Here is a 17293-nt window from a genome sequence, read left to right as displayed (position 1 = left end):
TAGAGCAAAACCTAGATACATAAGGCCATATAGTAGGACACTAAATGAAAGGACCCCTGGGATATAGAAACAAAAGCCACGTAATGAGTGATTGTTGTCCTTAATGTACTAGGTTATCTCTCATCTCTTTTGCTGTCCTTTGGTTATCTCACATTGTTACAGCATCTCACTTTTTATCTTATATATTGGATATATTTTTGTTTGGTTATTTGAAATTGGTTAGGGAAGGGGGAAAGCAAGATGTGAGGTTGGGAGGGGGGGAGGATAATGGGGACCAAGACATGAGAATGTGTATCAGTGTATGTGAATTAATATACCTTCTATCTGGCAAATACAATGTAACCCTTCTATTAATTACAATGAAAAACATATGAAAAAATATTTATTCAACTAAAACATATTTTTTCTGTCTTGTTTATTTATTTTACTACCTTCCCATGCCCCCCCCACCCACTCACTGCCAAGTAGACTGCAACCAAGACTTGCCTTCCTTTGGGGACTCCAGAGTAAAGAAATTTCATGTTCTCCTAACTAGCTTTTCGTGTATCCTTCATAGCTATCGTGTCTGTGTCTGTTATCACATCTATCCTGAGATACCCTAATCACTACTTTATTTGGCATAATAAGATCATAATATCTTTGAAGAACAATATTTTATTGTGCACATTACTTAGAGAGGATGTGACTTGCAAGTTTAAATGATTAGAATTGACAGCTTCCACTAGAAGGACTTTCTTGGAAGGCCTCCAGGGTTCACAGCTTTTAATCTCAGGGAAGAGGACACTCCTCTTGTTCACCACTTTTTCTTTGTCACCCCAACTTAACTGGTGTGTCTACTAGGACTTTGTCCTTCTTTTCTCCATAGAAGGCCTTGGTAGATCTGACCTTTCAGTCTAACTAATCACCTGATTCAGTTTGGAATATTTTCATGTTTCTCTCATATGACAAAAGGCTCTCAGCCTCCAGCATGTCTAGGAATGGTAGTTTTCTGCTTTGTGGGCTTGGCTGAGCCACATGGGTAAGAGTGATCCCACAGACCAAAGGTTAATAGGAAAGTTGTAAGAAATGCTAAATTTAGACCTGACTCTGTCTTCTTGGTCACCCTACATGACAGAATTAATGACCAGTGGCAACCATGTAATGCAGTATCCATTTGTTGGTTCATTTCTTTTTCAGAGGGTAAAAGAATGAATGGTCCATTTTAGGAACTCTTTTCAAAACAAATTCTGTCCAGAAGATATTCGTTATAGTTACTCTAAACATTTGAAAGAACTCCTATGAACCAGTGTCTCCTATCTCTGAAATAAAGATCAATAGTTGTAATTTGGGATATATACCTGAAATAGCTTGGAGGTGAGGATGGGTTATATTCTGCTTTCATGTGTTTAACTTCTCCTGTGACATTACTTTCAAAGTTTCTGCTGAAAACAGAACTATTTTTTAAGTCCTCTGTCCTATAGACTCATATGTGTAGCACTTTATGATGGTGCCTACAAGAACTTACAGAGCTGATGACGTTAACGCTTAAGATGAACTAAGTGGATTCAGGTAGTAGGTCTCAAAAGTTTTTTTTCCCATCTTAAAGTTTTCTTTATACATGTGTTAGTAGTTTAACATTCAATACATTTTTGTATCCATCATGCAGTCTTCTTGAGTTTCAATCATACGAATATAACTTATCAGAGAATTTCCATTTGGAAAAATATCAGTCATTCATCATATAATATCATGTAATTAATCTTTTTTCATAATCTCTTTTTTCACCTTTCCTTCCCTACCTCCCATCTCTTTCTTTCCCTCCCTCCTTCTCTCTCTCTCTCTCTCTCTCTCTCTCTCTCTCTCTCTCTCTCTCTCTCTCTCTGATTTATTTACAGTAAAACTGTTTAATATTACCAAGAAATTAAGGAAAAGACATTTGCCTTATAAATTAAAAATAAAAGAAATTAATATAAAATGAAATTCAAAAGTCAAAGATCTAATTTTCTTCTGTGATGGTGCTCATAATTTAGTGATATCCACAGGTTTGCTGCATTCATTTTCCATCATTCAGCATTAATTATATTCTGTCAAAATTTTGAGATGATTAACCAAAGATGGAAGCCTGGCTATGTATTGGAATCCTCTTATTTTTTTAAAATTGTTTTGTTTTAATACAAGTTTAAGACATAAAAATGTCTAAATTGGAATTTCTGAGAGTAACTGTAATTACCTGTGGCTTTTTTCCCACAGGTCACAGAGAATTTTGATTTGCCATCAACATTTGTACACTATTATACTTGTTACTTTAAAGGTGCATTCTATAGTTATTAGATCCAAACAGTACTAGAGTGATGACTCAATATTTGCATTCCCAATGCTATGGACATGGTATTGGAAATATAATCACAACTACAGAGACATAAAAAATTATAATTCTACAGACATAATGTTTTAATACATAGATCATTATGTATCTATGACATACAAATTCTCAGCTTAATTTTAATTATATTCTAAAATCTAAGTGCCAGTGACTGTATATAGAGTTTTCCTTCTTGAATACTTGTTAAACATGTCATTTGAAATATGATGTAAAAATCAAATGTTAATAATTTTTTAATAAAAAAGAAAAAAAATAGGCTCATTCATGAAAGAATTTCCTCTAATTTCTAAAAATTTAACATCAACAAGGAAGAAAAAAACTTTAATATTTAATTTTCTAGTAAATTAAGCCTTCATTTCTACATTAATCACAAAGATGTTCCCCGTTTTTCTATTATCCTGGCATTATATTCTGGGAAAAGCCATAGTTTTCTTTTCTATATTTTCTTTATTCCTAATAACTTTGTTTTACTAATATCTGCCAGAGTTACCTTTTTGTTTTCAAGTTTTCACTACTATTTCCTTTCAGTGAGGATATCATTGTGATTTTAGCCCTAAGTTGATTTCCCATTTCAGAAGGGAAAATCAATATAGCTAAAAAAATCCTGAGCAATGTGGGTTCCAGATTTCTCATTAGCTGTATGTTCCAATATTCTGTTCACCCCCAATCTGTGCTAGATAAGTTAGTGTTCTTAATGCTTTCACTTCTGTTTGTTTAGATTTTTCATGAAGACCCAGGAACATTACTGGAATTCTGGTGAACTGCATAATGCATCACTTAGAATGAAAGAAGTAAAAGTTTTTCACAGGAGAAAGTAGAAATAAAATGCTTGAGCATTTTGAAGTTTTATAATCACTTTATCTTAACTCTTCCTGAATTTAAACTACTATAGAGTAATAATATTTTTTGCTAAACTATCTACATAACACCAATGGCTATATATAATCACAGAGTAAAACAGGTGAAATATGACAATGGAATTTCTGAAATCTTGGGAGACTCATCTGCTACCATGTCATTAGATTTTGAAGTTTCTTCTACATGATGACAATTTAAGTTTTATTTTTAAAGATATCAATACTATTTCCATATTGCATGGAAATTTTAGCTTTTTAAAAATTCTGACTCCATATTTCTAAACAGAGTTATTTTATTGTGTCAGAGGTCTAATTTCACTGAAGTGTAATTGAGAATATATCAAATAGTCAAGTTAAAACCACGATTCTAAACAGAATTCCATATATCAAGTGAATCTTTCATTTTTATGAAGAATATGGGAAAAAAGTCAAATTAGGGCCAGGAGTTTGGCCTAGTGGTACAGTGCTTTCCTATCGTGCGGGAAGACCTAGGTTCAATTCCTCGGGACCACATATATAGAAAAGGCCAGAATTGGTGCTGTGGCTCAAGTAGTAGAGTGATAGCCTTGAGGAAAGTCCAAGGACAGTGCTCAGTTCCTGAGTTCAAGCCCCAGGACTGGCAAAAAAAGTTATTGTTTGTAATATACTTTTTTGTTCACAATTAAAATAATTTCCAAGTATTTTCTTATTTTTCCCTTTCTTGTCTTTCCATACCTCCTTTCCTTTCTCTTCTTTCTCTCTCCATCTCTCTAGCTCTTTTCCTTCCATTCTTCCTCTTTCCCTTCCAACCTCTCTCCAAGGATTTTAACTCAGGGCCTTATACTTCAAGACAGATATCATACCATTTTTGGCACGTTTCCAGACCTCTAATATTCTCTTTTACTTAAACCAAGCAAGATAGTTACTGTGGTGTGGGTTGTTGAAACTTTTCCTCAGTTACTTTTCTGGCCCTGTCAAACAAAAACTGGTATATAACAGCTTTGTTGCTGATTCCCAAACATGATGCCCTGAGAAAGATTTTAATATTGGTATTTAACGATGGTCTTTAAGTATGTTTTCATCTATCTCATGCCAACTTTGACATATGAATTTTTCATCAGTTCTCATTTTTTCTTCCTTCTGCTATGGTTGTAGCAGGATAGCCAACCATTTAAGTTTGCTCAGGCATTAGAATATTCTAAGGGCACTCCCTGGATAATTATGAATATTATTTACTGCTTTTACTCTCTATGAGATTTCTTGTAGTTGACCATTGCTTGGGGAAAAAATGATGTGGCTTTCTTCATGTCCTTAGACCTTTCTTATCTTCTTCAAAAACTCATTTTATGCAGAACTTCCAGAATTTTTCTGTCCATACTTAACCTGTCAGCACAACTGTGTTCATCACAGCATTATTCACCATAGCTAAGAACTGGAACCAATCCAGATGCCCCTTAGTAAGTAAATTGTTCATGAAGATGTGGTATATTTACACCATGGAATTCTATGCTGCCATCAGAGAGAATGACATTGCCCCATTCATAAGGAAATGAAAAGACTTGGAGAAAATCATATTAAGACCCAAAGAAACCTAGGTTCCTTGGTTTCCCTTATTTGTAACAATTAGTATACGTTTAGGAGTCTCCTAACAGAGGATCATAATGGCTCAAAAGCTAGAACATATATATATATAAGATGTGCAGGATATGCAAGCAAGAGGTTTATCTGTGTATCTTAATGTACTATGTGAAGCTATTTCTTTTTTCTTATTTCCCTTAAAGGTTTGTCTCATGTTGTTATATATCTGACTTTGGTACTTGGTATATTGTATATACATTTATTTGTGTATTTGAAAATGGGAAGGTAAGGGAAAAACAAGATGAGTGGGAGGAGATGGGGGAGAAGAAAGTGGGAGAAAAGCATTGGTAAGGGGTATCAATGTTCAAGAAGTAATGTACCTGCTACTTGATGAGTGTAACTGCAGCCACTCTGTATATCACCCTAACAATAAAATTAAATTTAAAAAAAGGAATTAGTGTGGGTCGAAGTCTATCTATGGTAGTACTCTAAACTCCATACTTTCTAGCTTTTCTAGCTTTTTGTTAGTAGTCATCGTAACTGAACTAGTCAGGAAACATAAGAAAAGTCCTGGCACTTTGCAATTGGATCTCTTGCAACTCTCCTGGCTTCCACTGTGGTATTTTTATCCCAGGTAAAGAATGGAGAAACCAAATCAAAGGCAATTCCAGCTACTTATCCAAGGTCGGAGTGCTCATAGCAGAGGCACACCAGAAAGGACTAGAACTGGGACTGTATTTAAAGGATTTATTACAAACCAGGGAGGATCCAAAGACTTTACAAATAAAAATGACTCCACTTTTAGAAAGCCAGTATAGTTTTATATGTTTTATACTATAAAACTCTTCCTCTATAATCTGGATATTCCTTGTAAATAAACTCAATAAATGAAAACTAATAGCATATTAGAAATAAAAATGTAAAGTTACTTAGTCTTTGTCACTACATGTGTTTTGGGGAAAAATGTGTTTCCAGGCACACACATACACACTGATTCATTAAGTTATTTGTATTTGACATAAATTATTATCCTTATGCAGATGTAAGATTTGCAACTCATCTATCCGGTGTCAATACCCAAATCTCTGTTGTTCATTTTCTGGTGAATTTTGAGTGTGTGTGTGTGTGTGTGTGTGTGTGTGTGTGTGTGCTTATCTATGAGATTCAAGAGACCTTTCATTTCCCAGAAACTTGTTTTTCTCTATATGTAAATTTCCAGAATTAGAGGAAGAAAAAGAAGAAGGAGAGGAGGAGGAGGAGGAGGAGGAGAAGGGAAATTAAAAGCAGCTACTTTCTTTGAAATTAAGCTACATTGTGAAAATATTATAATGATTTTTATTTATAAAGGCTCAATGAAGTTTTTCTATAATCACTGAATGAGTCAGAAAATAGCATTTGCAATATTGGCAAGAGGTACCCAAGAGTTTGGAGGAATTTGAATATTATCTTTATCAGTAATTATTTAGATTGATAACAGCAACATTTCACTGTGCCAAGTAATAAATTCATATCTTACCACTATTAGTTCCTTTGTTTAGTGACTTTGTATTATTACAACATATGTATTTATTAACATTGACACTATCTTAAGAATGTCTTGAGACTTTCTTGCCATTCCTGGAGTCACAATGAGTCTGCCCAATAAACCCATGTGGACTATTACTTGCTTTAGCATATGTGGATGATTTGCTCATAGAAAGTCCTAAATGCATATTTTGTTCAAATTGTTCTCATTTTCTGTTCTACCTCAACTGCTGCAAGATTTGTCATTTCATCAATCATATTTATTAAGATTTCCTACCCTTAAAATATTCTCTAGTTGATCTCAAAATTGCTTTAATTTCCATCTTGACTTTTTGCACCATTTCAGAGAAAAATTAATACGCCTTGATTAAGTAGTCATTAAAGTAAAATGAGAAAACAATCCTTGAGAGAATGAGACCGGATTACTTTTTGCAGCCTAGTTATTTCCCCTGTTTATTCCATTTTTGTCTTTGTGCCTTAGTCCAGAAAGAGGGGTCCTTCATTTTGTTTTGGGTAGAAATTATATTGTAGACAAAGGATGGGAAAGTTGGAGTTCAGCATGCTGCATGCCAATTCTAATTTTGCTTTACGAATGTTTATAAATTTACGTTGTTTTTCAATGTATTAAGCACTTAAAAATAGTGTAAGTAAGGTCCTATTCACACAATTTATTCCAACACATATGTGTTTGAATAAGATAAATATGACTTTTTGACATTTATACTGTCTAGAGTTTTCTTTGTTGATACAGTTGTATATATAATGTATCTGAATGTGCTTTTCACATTTGGGTGAAATATGAAAAATACATTCAGTCATCTAGTTGGTTTAAAATGTCCAGATGTTTAGCCTTTTACAGACAAGCAGCCTAATTAAATTTCTCTTTTTCACTGGATTTTTGTCATTATATTGACAAAGTGTAGTAGAAAGCTGTGCTTGTGGTGTCAGGAGATCTGAAAATGCTTGTTACTCATTTGCAAATTGACTATAAGTCTATGAATTTTACCTGGAGGTAACTAAAGGCTTATAGAGAGCAGATTGGAGCTGGCTCTGTTTTGCGATGGGTAGCACACCGGACTTCTAGAGAGCAGATTGGTTTATGAAGATAGCCAATATCAGCTAAGTTCTCAGAGAAGTTGTTTTATTATTGCTGTTCTTTAATCTCCTGGTTTCAATTTTTAAAAACAGCAAAATCTAATACACAGAATCTTTGGAATGTTGAGATTGACATATGTAGGCAGAAGGTAGTATTTCAAGTAAGTGTTGAATATGAACAGGAGTCTTGGTTTTATTGGATATAAACTTTGGTAATGAAAACTACTTGGTACTCTCACACATACCTGCTTAGATTTGTTTACTTTTCCTTGTTTCTTTATTATTTTTCAGAGTTTATTTGAAAAAAGTCACAAAATGTGAGGGTAGATTTTTGGCAAAATATTTAAGATTTAAAAAAACTAAATGAAAAAAGTCACTTTTTCCTGTTTTCATTCTTTGCTGCCTTTGTTACTCAAATTTAAAAGAGGTTTATAACTAGGCAGTTGAAATTTAATGTATACCTTGAAGAATACTAGTTACATCCTTTAAGCATGACACTTTAGCAAAGTTATAAATTCCTTAGTTATTATATGGTATCCCATTATAAAATGTGAATAACATCAGAGTAGCAAAGCCTTAGATTCTCATGTTGTAAGGTTAGTACTTACCAGTGGATTAGTTTAGAGGAACATTGGGATATTGACCCGGCACAATTTATGAAAGGCAGAGAATCAGATTATTAATGATGAAGCAATAGGGTCCCAAGGATAAAGTTAATTATCTTGAACTACAGTACAATGGCATCTTTTCTTGCAGTATCCATTCCTTAGGTCTTGAGTTTAAAATTTGCCTCATGATTATTTAGAAGCTGTTTGGGGAAAGTTTAGTTTTTAATCAATTTTCATAGTGATTTCATTAGTAAAGAATTGTCATTGTGTTTTGTCTAAGCTGAAAGTCCCCAAAATATACTTTTAAAACCAGTCCAGCCTACGTTTTTGTTTTTCAGTTTAGATAGATGCTTTTTTTTTCAGAGCCTGGAGGTGTCATCCATTTAATAATAAGTATATGATTTTAAGATGATGTAATTCTGTTACAATTCACAAGGAGAGGGCATGGTATTTCTACATATTTTTAGCATGAAATAAATGAATTAAATACAATTTTAATTTTTTCTCCTTCGTGGATCTTAAATTCAGGGCCTGGGCTTTGTTTCTGAGCCCTTTTGGTCAAGACTAGAGTTCCATCACTTTGATCCTCAGCGTTACTTCTGTTTTCCTGGTGACCTTGACTCATGATTCTTAGATCTCAGCCTCTTGAGTAGCTAGGATTACAGGCATAAGCCACTAGCACATAGCATTAACTACAATTTCAGTGACTAACCTGAGAACTACTGCCTATATTTTTGTCACCGAAATCTTAGTATGCCAGCCTAGAATCTATGCCAAGTATAACATATCATGATATACTGTGTTCTGGTTCAGGTATCAAGATTTTCTATTTTTACTATTTAACATCGTCATTCTCTTTACTGCACTCTTTCCCCCAAGTGATTTTTGTCTTTCTGCATCTCAATTTGCAAAGCAATCCAAGTTTTGTCTCCAGGAATTTGATATGTAAAAATAAATGTAAACCATAAATCACCATGTAAAAGCAGGATGCCATTAATTTTGTTAGTGTTTAGGTGTTACTAGTCTGTAAATATTTGCCCATGCTCTTCTCCTTTTGAATAATGATTGGCTTACTTGTCCATCAGCTTGGCTTCTTTTCCCCTGCCAAAAATCTTTGGAGTTATATTAACATATGTGTCTGGGAATTTTTTGTAACTCACTCTACTCCAATTCAAATGTTGACATAAACTCAGGTCATATTAGCCTGACAGTGATAGGAATTTTAATCAGAACATTTTCCATATACAGTTCCTAGTAATTTCTAAGCTTTTCCCAATTCTCAGGACTGAGATCTTTAGCTACCATTCAGTCAAGGCAGTAAATAGAATTGATCAGTAGGGAGAGGAAACTGGGACAGAAAATGATGATTTGAGCCTCAAGAAGATCTGGGGTGACAGTCATTGACTCAGATGTCAGCAGAAGCTTCTATGTTCTCTCTAGGGGACCTTGGAGTCCTGAGGCTTTTGATTTTTCTTATCTTGAAGAAGGTTGCTGATCTGAACACAGTGACTCTATACTGTATTTCATAGATACATCTCACTGGATTGTCCGATGTGTATTTGAGGCTGCCTCAGACAATTTAATACTAGTACTGGCATTTTAATGTTTCACTTTATTGGCTAACGTTTTGCTGCATTAAAATAAGTAAAAGTGAAGATACAAGCAAAACTGCAAATCTTTACTGATTAACCTTGAAATTCTTTACCAAAGCCAACTTATCTCCTTCATATATTGTGTGTCTTCTCACATTCCAGTGATCACATAATCTGGAAAAAGTTCTAGTGGTTCTTTCTCTCCTGAAAATTTAGGGTGACACCCAATGACTTAGCTATCAGTAACCAGTGCACCAGTATCTCTGATCTCTACGGAGGTGCCTGGGAATGCTTCTTAAGTTGTCAAGAGGAACTGATTTTTCCTTCATGAAATATAGAAATCCTGGTACAGTCGTGTCCCAGTATCACTGGGAAATAGGTTCATTGTTGCCAGGATCCCTTTTGCCTCCCATATGTGAAATTAGGGAAGTTTCTTGTAGAACACGATGTTGTATTTCTAGAGAAACTTGCAGAACCCGGTGATACAGTTCAAATCATGTCTAAATGACTTACACCTCCTAATGCAAGGTGAAGGCTGCATCTGTTGTACTGTAGGCATGGATTATGGAATAATGTCTGCACAGCTTCACTGCCATCAGTTTTGGTCAATTTATAAAGGATAAAAGGAAATAAAAAGGTAACAAAAGCAGAGTCAATGTGTGCAAATTTCTGCTGGGACTTTGTGAGAAATTACTGTCTGTCAGACTATATGAGGTGAAATTCTTTGTGTGTGATAGGTATCTGTGAGCCACAAGGCCAAGTTTACTCAAGCATTTTCCTAGTGTGTTGGTTAGCCAAAGGTTGTGATTATTCTTCACTGAATTTTCACCCTCTGGGTTTGTCCTTTTAGAAATAGCTATATTTTAACTCCCATGGCTCCATTTTAATTAAAGCCAAGCTTCCTCTTCCCCTGGTACTTCTCTGCTCTTCATCTTGTATTCACCATTTTTATGGAAGGCATTTAATAGTATTCTGGGCTTTTGCTTACCCAGTTTGAGTTCTTTTTGAATGATTTCAGAAGCAAAGTTCATAACTGGTCATTTTTAAACCTTTCACATTGAGCCAAGAGAATTCCTAAAGTGTCAAAAACTGTTGAAAATAGGTAGTCTATAGTTAGACACATACTCAAGTTGTTTGATGTTGTTGTAAAATATAGAAAATTTAATAATACTATTCAGGTAAAACTCTCCCATGTTCCTAGGTATTTTGTTGACATTCCCTTTTTGAAGTCAGGTAGTGGAAGTAACATAAAATGTTGTACTACTGAAATCATATTTACTAATTTTGAAAAGAAATATGAAACATATTTATTTTATGTGGATTGTAGTGATCAGGGACACACAATAAGGAAAAGCTACACTAAGGAGAGATCTAGAAATAGCACTCACAGATTCTTAAATGCTATTGATCAGATTCAGGCACACGCCTTACCTGTGGAAACACTGGAATTTAATGTCTTCATAACACAAACTGAAACTCACAGGCTTCTATTACTAGAAGAAAGAAAGGGAAATAATGTGAAACAATTTATGACAGATAAGGAATCTCAGTAGCATTGTCACATAACAGTGAGAATCCTATGCTTTGCCGTGGGAGAGCCAGGCTATCCTATAGCCATGTGGCTTCAGAGTTTGGGGTTTCATTCAATGTGGCCTACACTGAAAGTTTTCATAGAAATGGAAAACACTCTCCCTAAGTTTATCTTTTTGTCCTGACAATGTTTGGCTACTTCAGGCTGGTGAAGAAATTTGAGAAAACCAACATTTCATACTTCATTCTTTCAGAAGTTTGATTTTTAAAAGATACACCAGACACTTTCATTTTTTACAAAGATAATACTACTCCAAAAATATCACTGGACACACAAATATGACTTGTCTGGTGCTTCATTCTAAAATCACTGGGTTTTTAAAATATTCAAATTATAGCCAGGCCTATATTCCTAGCTATTCTGGAGGCTGAGATCTGAGGATAGATAGCTGTTCAAAACCAACTCATGCACTAAAGATTATAAGACTCTTATCTCCAATTAACAACTAGAAAACTGGAAGTGGTGCTGTGGCTCAAGGGGTAGGGCAGTAGCCTTGAGCTGAAGAGCTCAGTAAGAACTCCCAGGCCCAGGGGTAGGGCGGTAACTTTGAGCTGAAGAGCTTAGGGACAATGCATACGCCTAGAGTTCAAGCCCCACTGACAAACAAAATTCAAATTATATTTTCAACAAAATTTTAGTTGTATAAGAACTCTAAAAATTGCAAATAAGAGGTTCTTATGTCCTATATGCAGTAATTTATTTCTGTTTTAGTTTTCTGTACCCTTTGTCTTATATATGTTTATTCCATGGTAGAAGGGAAAAAGAATCACAGAAACAGCAGGACAAAGGAAGAATGAATGCAACAATGATACTTCTTTCACTATGTTGGAAATAAACCTTAAAGTTTGGACAGGGAAAGAGTAAGAAGCTGTAAGTAAAAGAAAAGAGGGAGGGATAGTATTTTAAAAGAAACGGACTCATTACCTTACTTGTAACTGTACCCCCCTGTTCATCACCAGTACAATAAAGACACTTTCAAAAATATTTTATTTGTATAAAGGTATGATAAAATATTGAAAATGCATCTGCTTTCAACAATGTCCTAGGTAATTAGTTGAAAATGAAAAGACATTTATAATCCTTTTACATGATCTTAAAGCTATTTATATATTTATTACAAATATATAGTAAATGTGAAATGAGGTATATATATACATATATACTGTATAGATCAGCATCTGCCTATTAATATTTAATAAATTTCTGTACATGTTATGTAGAGGATGAATAACTTAGAGTAGATTTTCTTGTTTGAAAGAGTCACTTTATAGAGAAAAGAAACATCTTAAAATTGAATAGCTTTATTCCTTCCAGTTCTCTATCTTTAAAATTGCATTGGTACAAGTCGAACTTTACTAAAATATATGATATACATAGGAGAATAATTTGGTTAGAGTTTTTGCACACACTTTTTTCCTTGTGGAACATTTATAGCTTCTTAAAAATTGCAACTTTCATTCCACACTTTTAATACTGAGCTATTAAATGACAAAGGAAACAGCATATGTCTAAAACTTATAGCCACCTTATTTACATGTTCTTGATGTTAGATTACCAATGGTGTTTGTTTCAGTACAATTGCAGAGGTACTGAATTGGTAAAAATGGATTTCTGTGATATTAAACTGTATATGATGGTTGCTTATTCAAGATAAATATTTGAACATTAAGTTTGAAGCAGTTCCTAAATATAATTTGTCATAAAGGTCAGCTTCTTGAATAAATTATGAACACCAGTCCTGAAAATTCAATATATAAGCTTTTCAGTGATACTAGGTATCGTATACTCTTTCTGTGCTTACTAGGTTCTCTGATATAAGATGATATAGAGAATTTCTGTTTTATTATAGTCTCTATTGGTTATTTTTTCTCATGGATTGGTGAGGAACAAGTAGTTTTTCAAATTACATTATTCTAATAATAAATCCATTTGTATACATTCTTTTACCAATTATATGCCTTAATTAGTATCTCCTTTGTATAAGATACACAAAATAAAATGATGCCACCTTCACTATTTTTGAAGAATTTCAAATTTATTTTTGAACATTACACGTAAGCTTTTTATGAGTTAATATGCAAAATATACAGTGACTGAACAATCAAGCTACATTTAATTATTCCCATAGGTGATCAACAATGAGATATGTAATGATTGATTGATTTCTTTAGAAAATGATCCAAGATTTAGTGAGAGTATATTTGGTACACAATGAGTACAATGATTGGAGAAAGAAGAATATTATCACTGTGACATTCAATATCCTTATCAAACTCCTTAATTATTTTATCTTAAAAATAACATAGTAGTTTTCTCTAGTGAAAGCATTTTACTGTTTCTGATGGAAATATTTTCAAATATAATAAAATTTCACTGTTAGTGTTTTCAAATATTGAACCAAGTGTTTCCAAATATTGTGTTAAAATGTTTACTTCATAAACAATATTAAATGTACCCAAATATAATATATTAATCTTGAAAATTTTGTTGATAAAATAGTCAATTCACTCGTATTGAATGTGTGATCCTGGACAGAATTCACAGGTTTTTTTTTTTTATTTTCTGTAATTCAATTACAAAACCAAAATCAACTTTTTGGAAATATGTTTAATGTGTGAATTTATCCCTTGGCCAAACATGGAAATTAAGGGTTTGAATCAACAACTTTAATTTGGAATAAGAAACTAGTCATGCCTGCTGAATGGAGATTGACTGCTACTTAGAAAGTGCAGATTGGCACCTCACCACCAAAAAGGAGCAGAAAGGCAAGTGGCTCCAGAGCAGACCTGCTTTGTGTGGGTCTTGAAGTATGGACGTTCAAGCTAAAACAGGCTTTGGAATTCACTAGTTCCATGTGCCACTTCGGTTGCTAAGCTTACCATCTGTGCTGTGCACTTTCCTATTTCTAATCTGAACAAATGGAAAATCAGTAGTGTAATGACCCCTGGAAGATAGGACATCACTTCTAGGAGATGCTTTGTATTTCTGTATTAGGAAGGATTTAATATTCTTTTAATTAATCACTACTTCTTGTACTATTATGCTTGAATTTTTAATAAGAAGAACAAAGTAATTTGAGCTTAGTAGGAACTCCCTTTATCCATGGTTTATGCATACAATGTGATATTGTTGGTTATGGCCATAATATTGAATAGCAGATCTTTAGAGCATATTACTCTTGCTTCACTGAAATTCTTACCACTCATTAGCAACTACCTATTTCCTCTCCGATCAGTTCTGACAATCGCAATTCTACTTTTTGATCCGCTAAATTTGAATAGTTTTTGTACCTCATCTAAGAAGAATGAAAAGTACTTGTCCTTCAACAGCTACCACATTATCAAAAAATTTATAAGGTCCATTCATATTATTGCATAAATTCTTTATACTTGAATAGAGTACCATTATATGTGATCTCTACACTTTATCTACTTTTCTGAAAGTATAATACTATATTATTCTTTTTTGTTTTAGTTTCAGTTTGTTTTTATGGGTTTTGTTTTTGGATCCTGGATATAGTGATTAGTATTAAACAAAGTAAGTGGAAATTTTTCAGATAAATATTAAAAAATAGCTTAAAAAGCAAAATCTAAATATTGAAAGCAAAAAAGATCATAATAATAATTAAAAAGAAAAATGAGGACCGGGAGTTTGGCCTAGCAGTTGCGTGCTTGCCTAGTATGCACAAAGACCTAGGTTCAATTCCTCGGTACCACATATATAAAAAAAAGCCTGAAGTGGTGCTGAGGCTCAAGTGGCAGAGCTCTAGCCTTGAGAAAGTACAAGGATAAGTGTTCAGTCCCTGAGCTCAAGTCCAGGACTGGAAAAAAAAAAAGAAAAATGAAGGCCTCATACCCCCGATTACAAAATATATTATAGTGTTACAGTAGTTAAAACAGTGTGATACTTGCCTGAAGACAAATGCAAATTAAAGGAACAGAAGAGAAAGCTCAGCAATAAATTTATACAATTTCAGTCAAATAAGAATGTGACGAGCCGGGTGACAGTGGCTCACATCTGTAATTGTAGCTACTCAGAAAGCTGAGATCTGAGGGCATGGTTCAAGGTCAAGGCTTGGGCAGGAAAGTCCATAAGATTCTCACCTCAATAAACTGCTTACAAAAGGCAGGAAATGGTGCCATGGCTCAAGTAGTAGAGGGTTAGCCTTGAGTAGAAGCTCAGGGACAGCAGTAAGGCCCTGGATTCATCGCCCAGGACTGACACATACAGAAAAAAGTTTGAATTCACAAAATTGAACAATGGTTTTTCTACAAAGGTTGTTAAGAAAAACATCTTCTCATGCACATGACTAAAATTGAAACCTCTCTTGTACCTTACTTAAGAATCAAAATGTAGTAAACCTAATAGATGAAGGTATAAAACTAGAACACACACAGTAAAAGCTTTCTAGTATTGTTCTTGACAATGAAAAGCTCAAGTAACAAAATACAAAAATAAATCAGTAGAAATATAGTAAACTAAATGGATTTAGCACACAAAGCAAACATTTGAGAGTGTGAAGTCCAGTTATAAAAGAAACATTTGTAAACTACATATCTGAAAAGGGTTCAATAAACAAAATATATAAACTATTGCTTAAAGTCAGCAGGAAAAAAAAATCCAACAAGAACAACAAAATGCCCAATAGAGCAAGTTTAAAAGAACAAATGAACATTTCTTTCCTTTTTAACTTTGTTAGTATAAAGGTAATGGGAATTATAATTACATGAATCAGGTAATAAGTACATTTTACTTTTCTTTGTTGTGTCTTCCCTTCTCTCACTTTCTCCCAGTCCCTCTCTCCCATCTCCATCCAGGATTTGTATAACTTGTATGGTTTATTTTCGTCAGTGTTCATTGAGCTCCACTGCTGAATGTTTTTCACTCTTTTTACCTGGAGTTCTGTGCCCTCTTCCCCATTCTCCTGAAGATATACACTGAGTATACCATACATTAAAAAAAAAGGGAATCATCAATAACAAAAGAAAAAGAAAAGAAAAAGAGAACTCTTGTTTCCATTTCTTGTGGTCTCATTGTACGTGAGTGTCTAGAACCTGTATATTTTACAATATTTTAGTGTAGTTTAGATCTGATTTTGGCATATCAGAGAAAACATGCACCCTTAGCCTCTCCGCTTGGCTTATCTCACTTAACATGATTTGTTCTAGTTCTGTCCATTTTCATGAAATTTTAAATATTTTTTCTTATGGTTGTGTAAAATTCCACTGTATGTAGATAATCACATTTTTTATTCTTTCATCTATTGTGAGGCATCTGGATTTTTTCCATATCTTAACTATTATACATATTACAGCAATGAAAATAAAAGTAGCTTTTAAATTTTATCAAAATAAATTATGTTAAATTATATATATTATTCTTCCATTTAGAGACAGCAAATATTCACTACATGCATCTTATTAGTGAATTGGATTTAATTCAGAACAAATGTTGATAGGCCCATGCCAAGTATTGTCTAAAACAAACTATATATCTCAAGTATTTTGTAAGATTTTATTTGTGTTCTTGTTACTAAATACCAAGGATTAAAAAAAAACAGGGACAATACTTGAGAAGTACTACTTATAATGATAACAATAACGATAAGATAGTTATATGTCCTTTCAAATTTTGTGACATGTCTATAACCATGATAAATAATATACTATTGCATTTTATCTTATTGAACTAATTATTACTTATGCATATGAAAATTGATTCCTATTTTAGTAAAGCATTTTAAGCACATAAAGATAAGAGTGAGAAATGCAGAACCAAAAGAACTGAAGTTGAGAGTGATCCACACCTTAACATAAATGCTGATGTAAAAATGAAATATTCACATTTCTAATGACAGATTCAACCATTAATAGGTTGGAACAAGTATTAGCTAATCCTGTAGTACTTCTCTTTGGTGTCTTGATGAAGGCTGACATTTTTGACATTAAGGGTTAATTAGTTGCCACTCAGAATGAGGTCACAAATGGCTAATTGCACCTTCAGCTAGGTAATTACTGTCATGTATCAAATTCTCATTCCATGTAATTATACAGGAATCAGGTGGTTTGACTGCTCACCTAGGGATATGTTTGCCTTCCAAGCCCTCT

This window comes from Megascapheus bottae, chromosome 11, assembly GCF_031878675.1.
Source record: "Megascapheus bottae isolate mThoBot1 chromosome 11, mThoBot2.hap1, whole genome shotgun sequence".
Classification (NCBI taxonomy): Eukaryota; Metazoa; Chordata; class Mammalia; order Rodentia; family Geomyidae; genus Megascapheus; species Megascapheus bottae.
Note: the sequence above shows the minus strand (reverse complement) of the source record.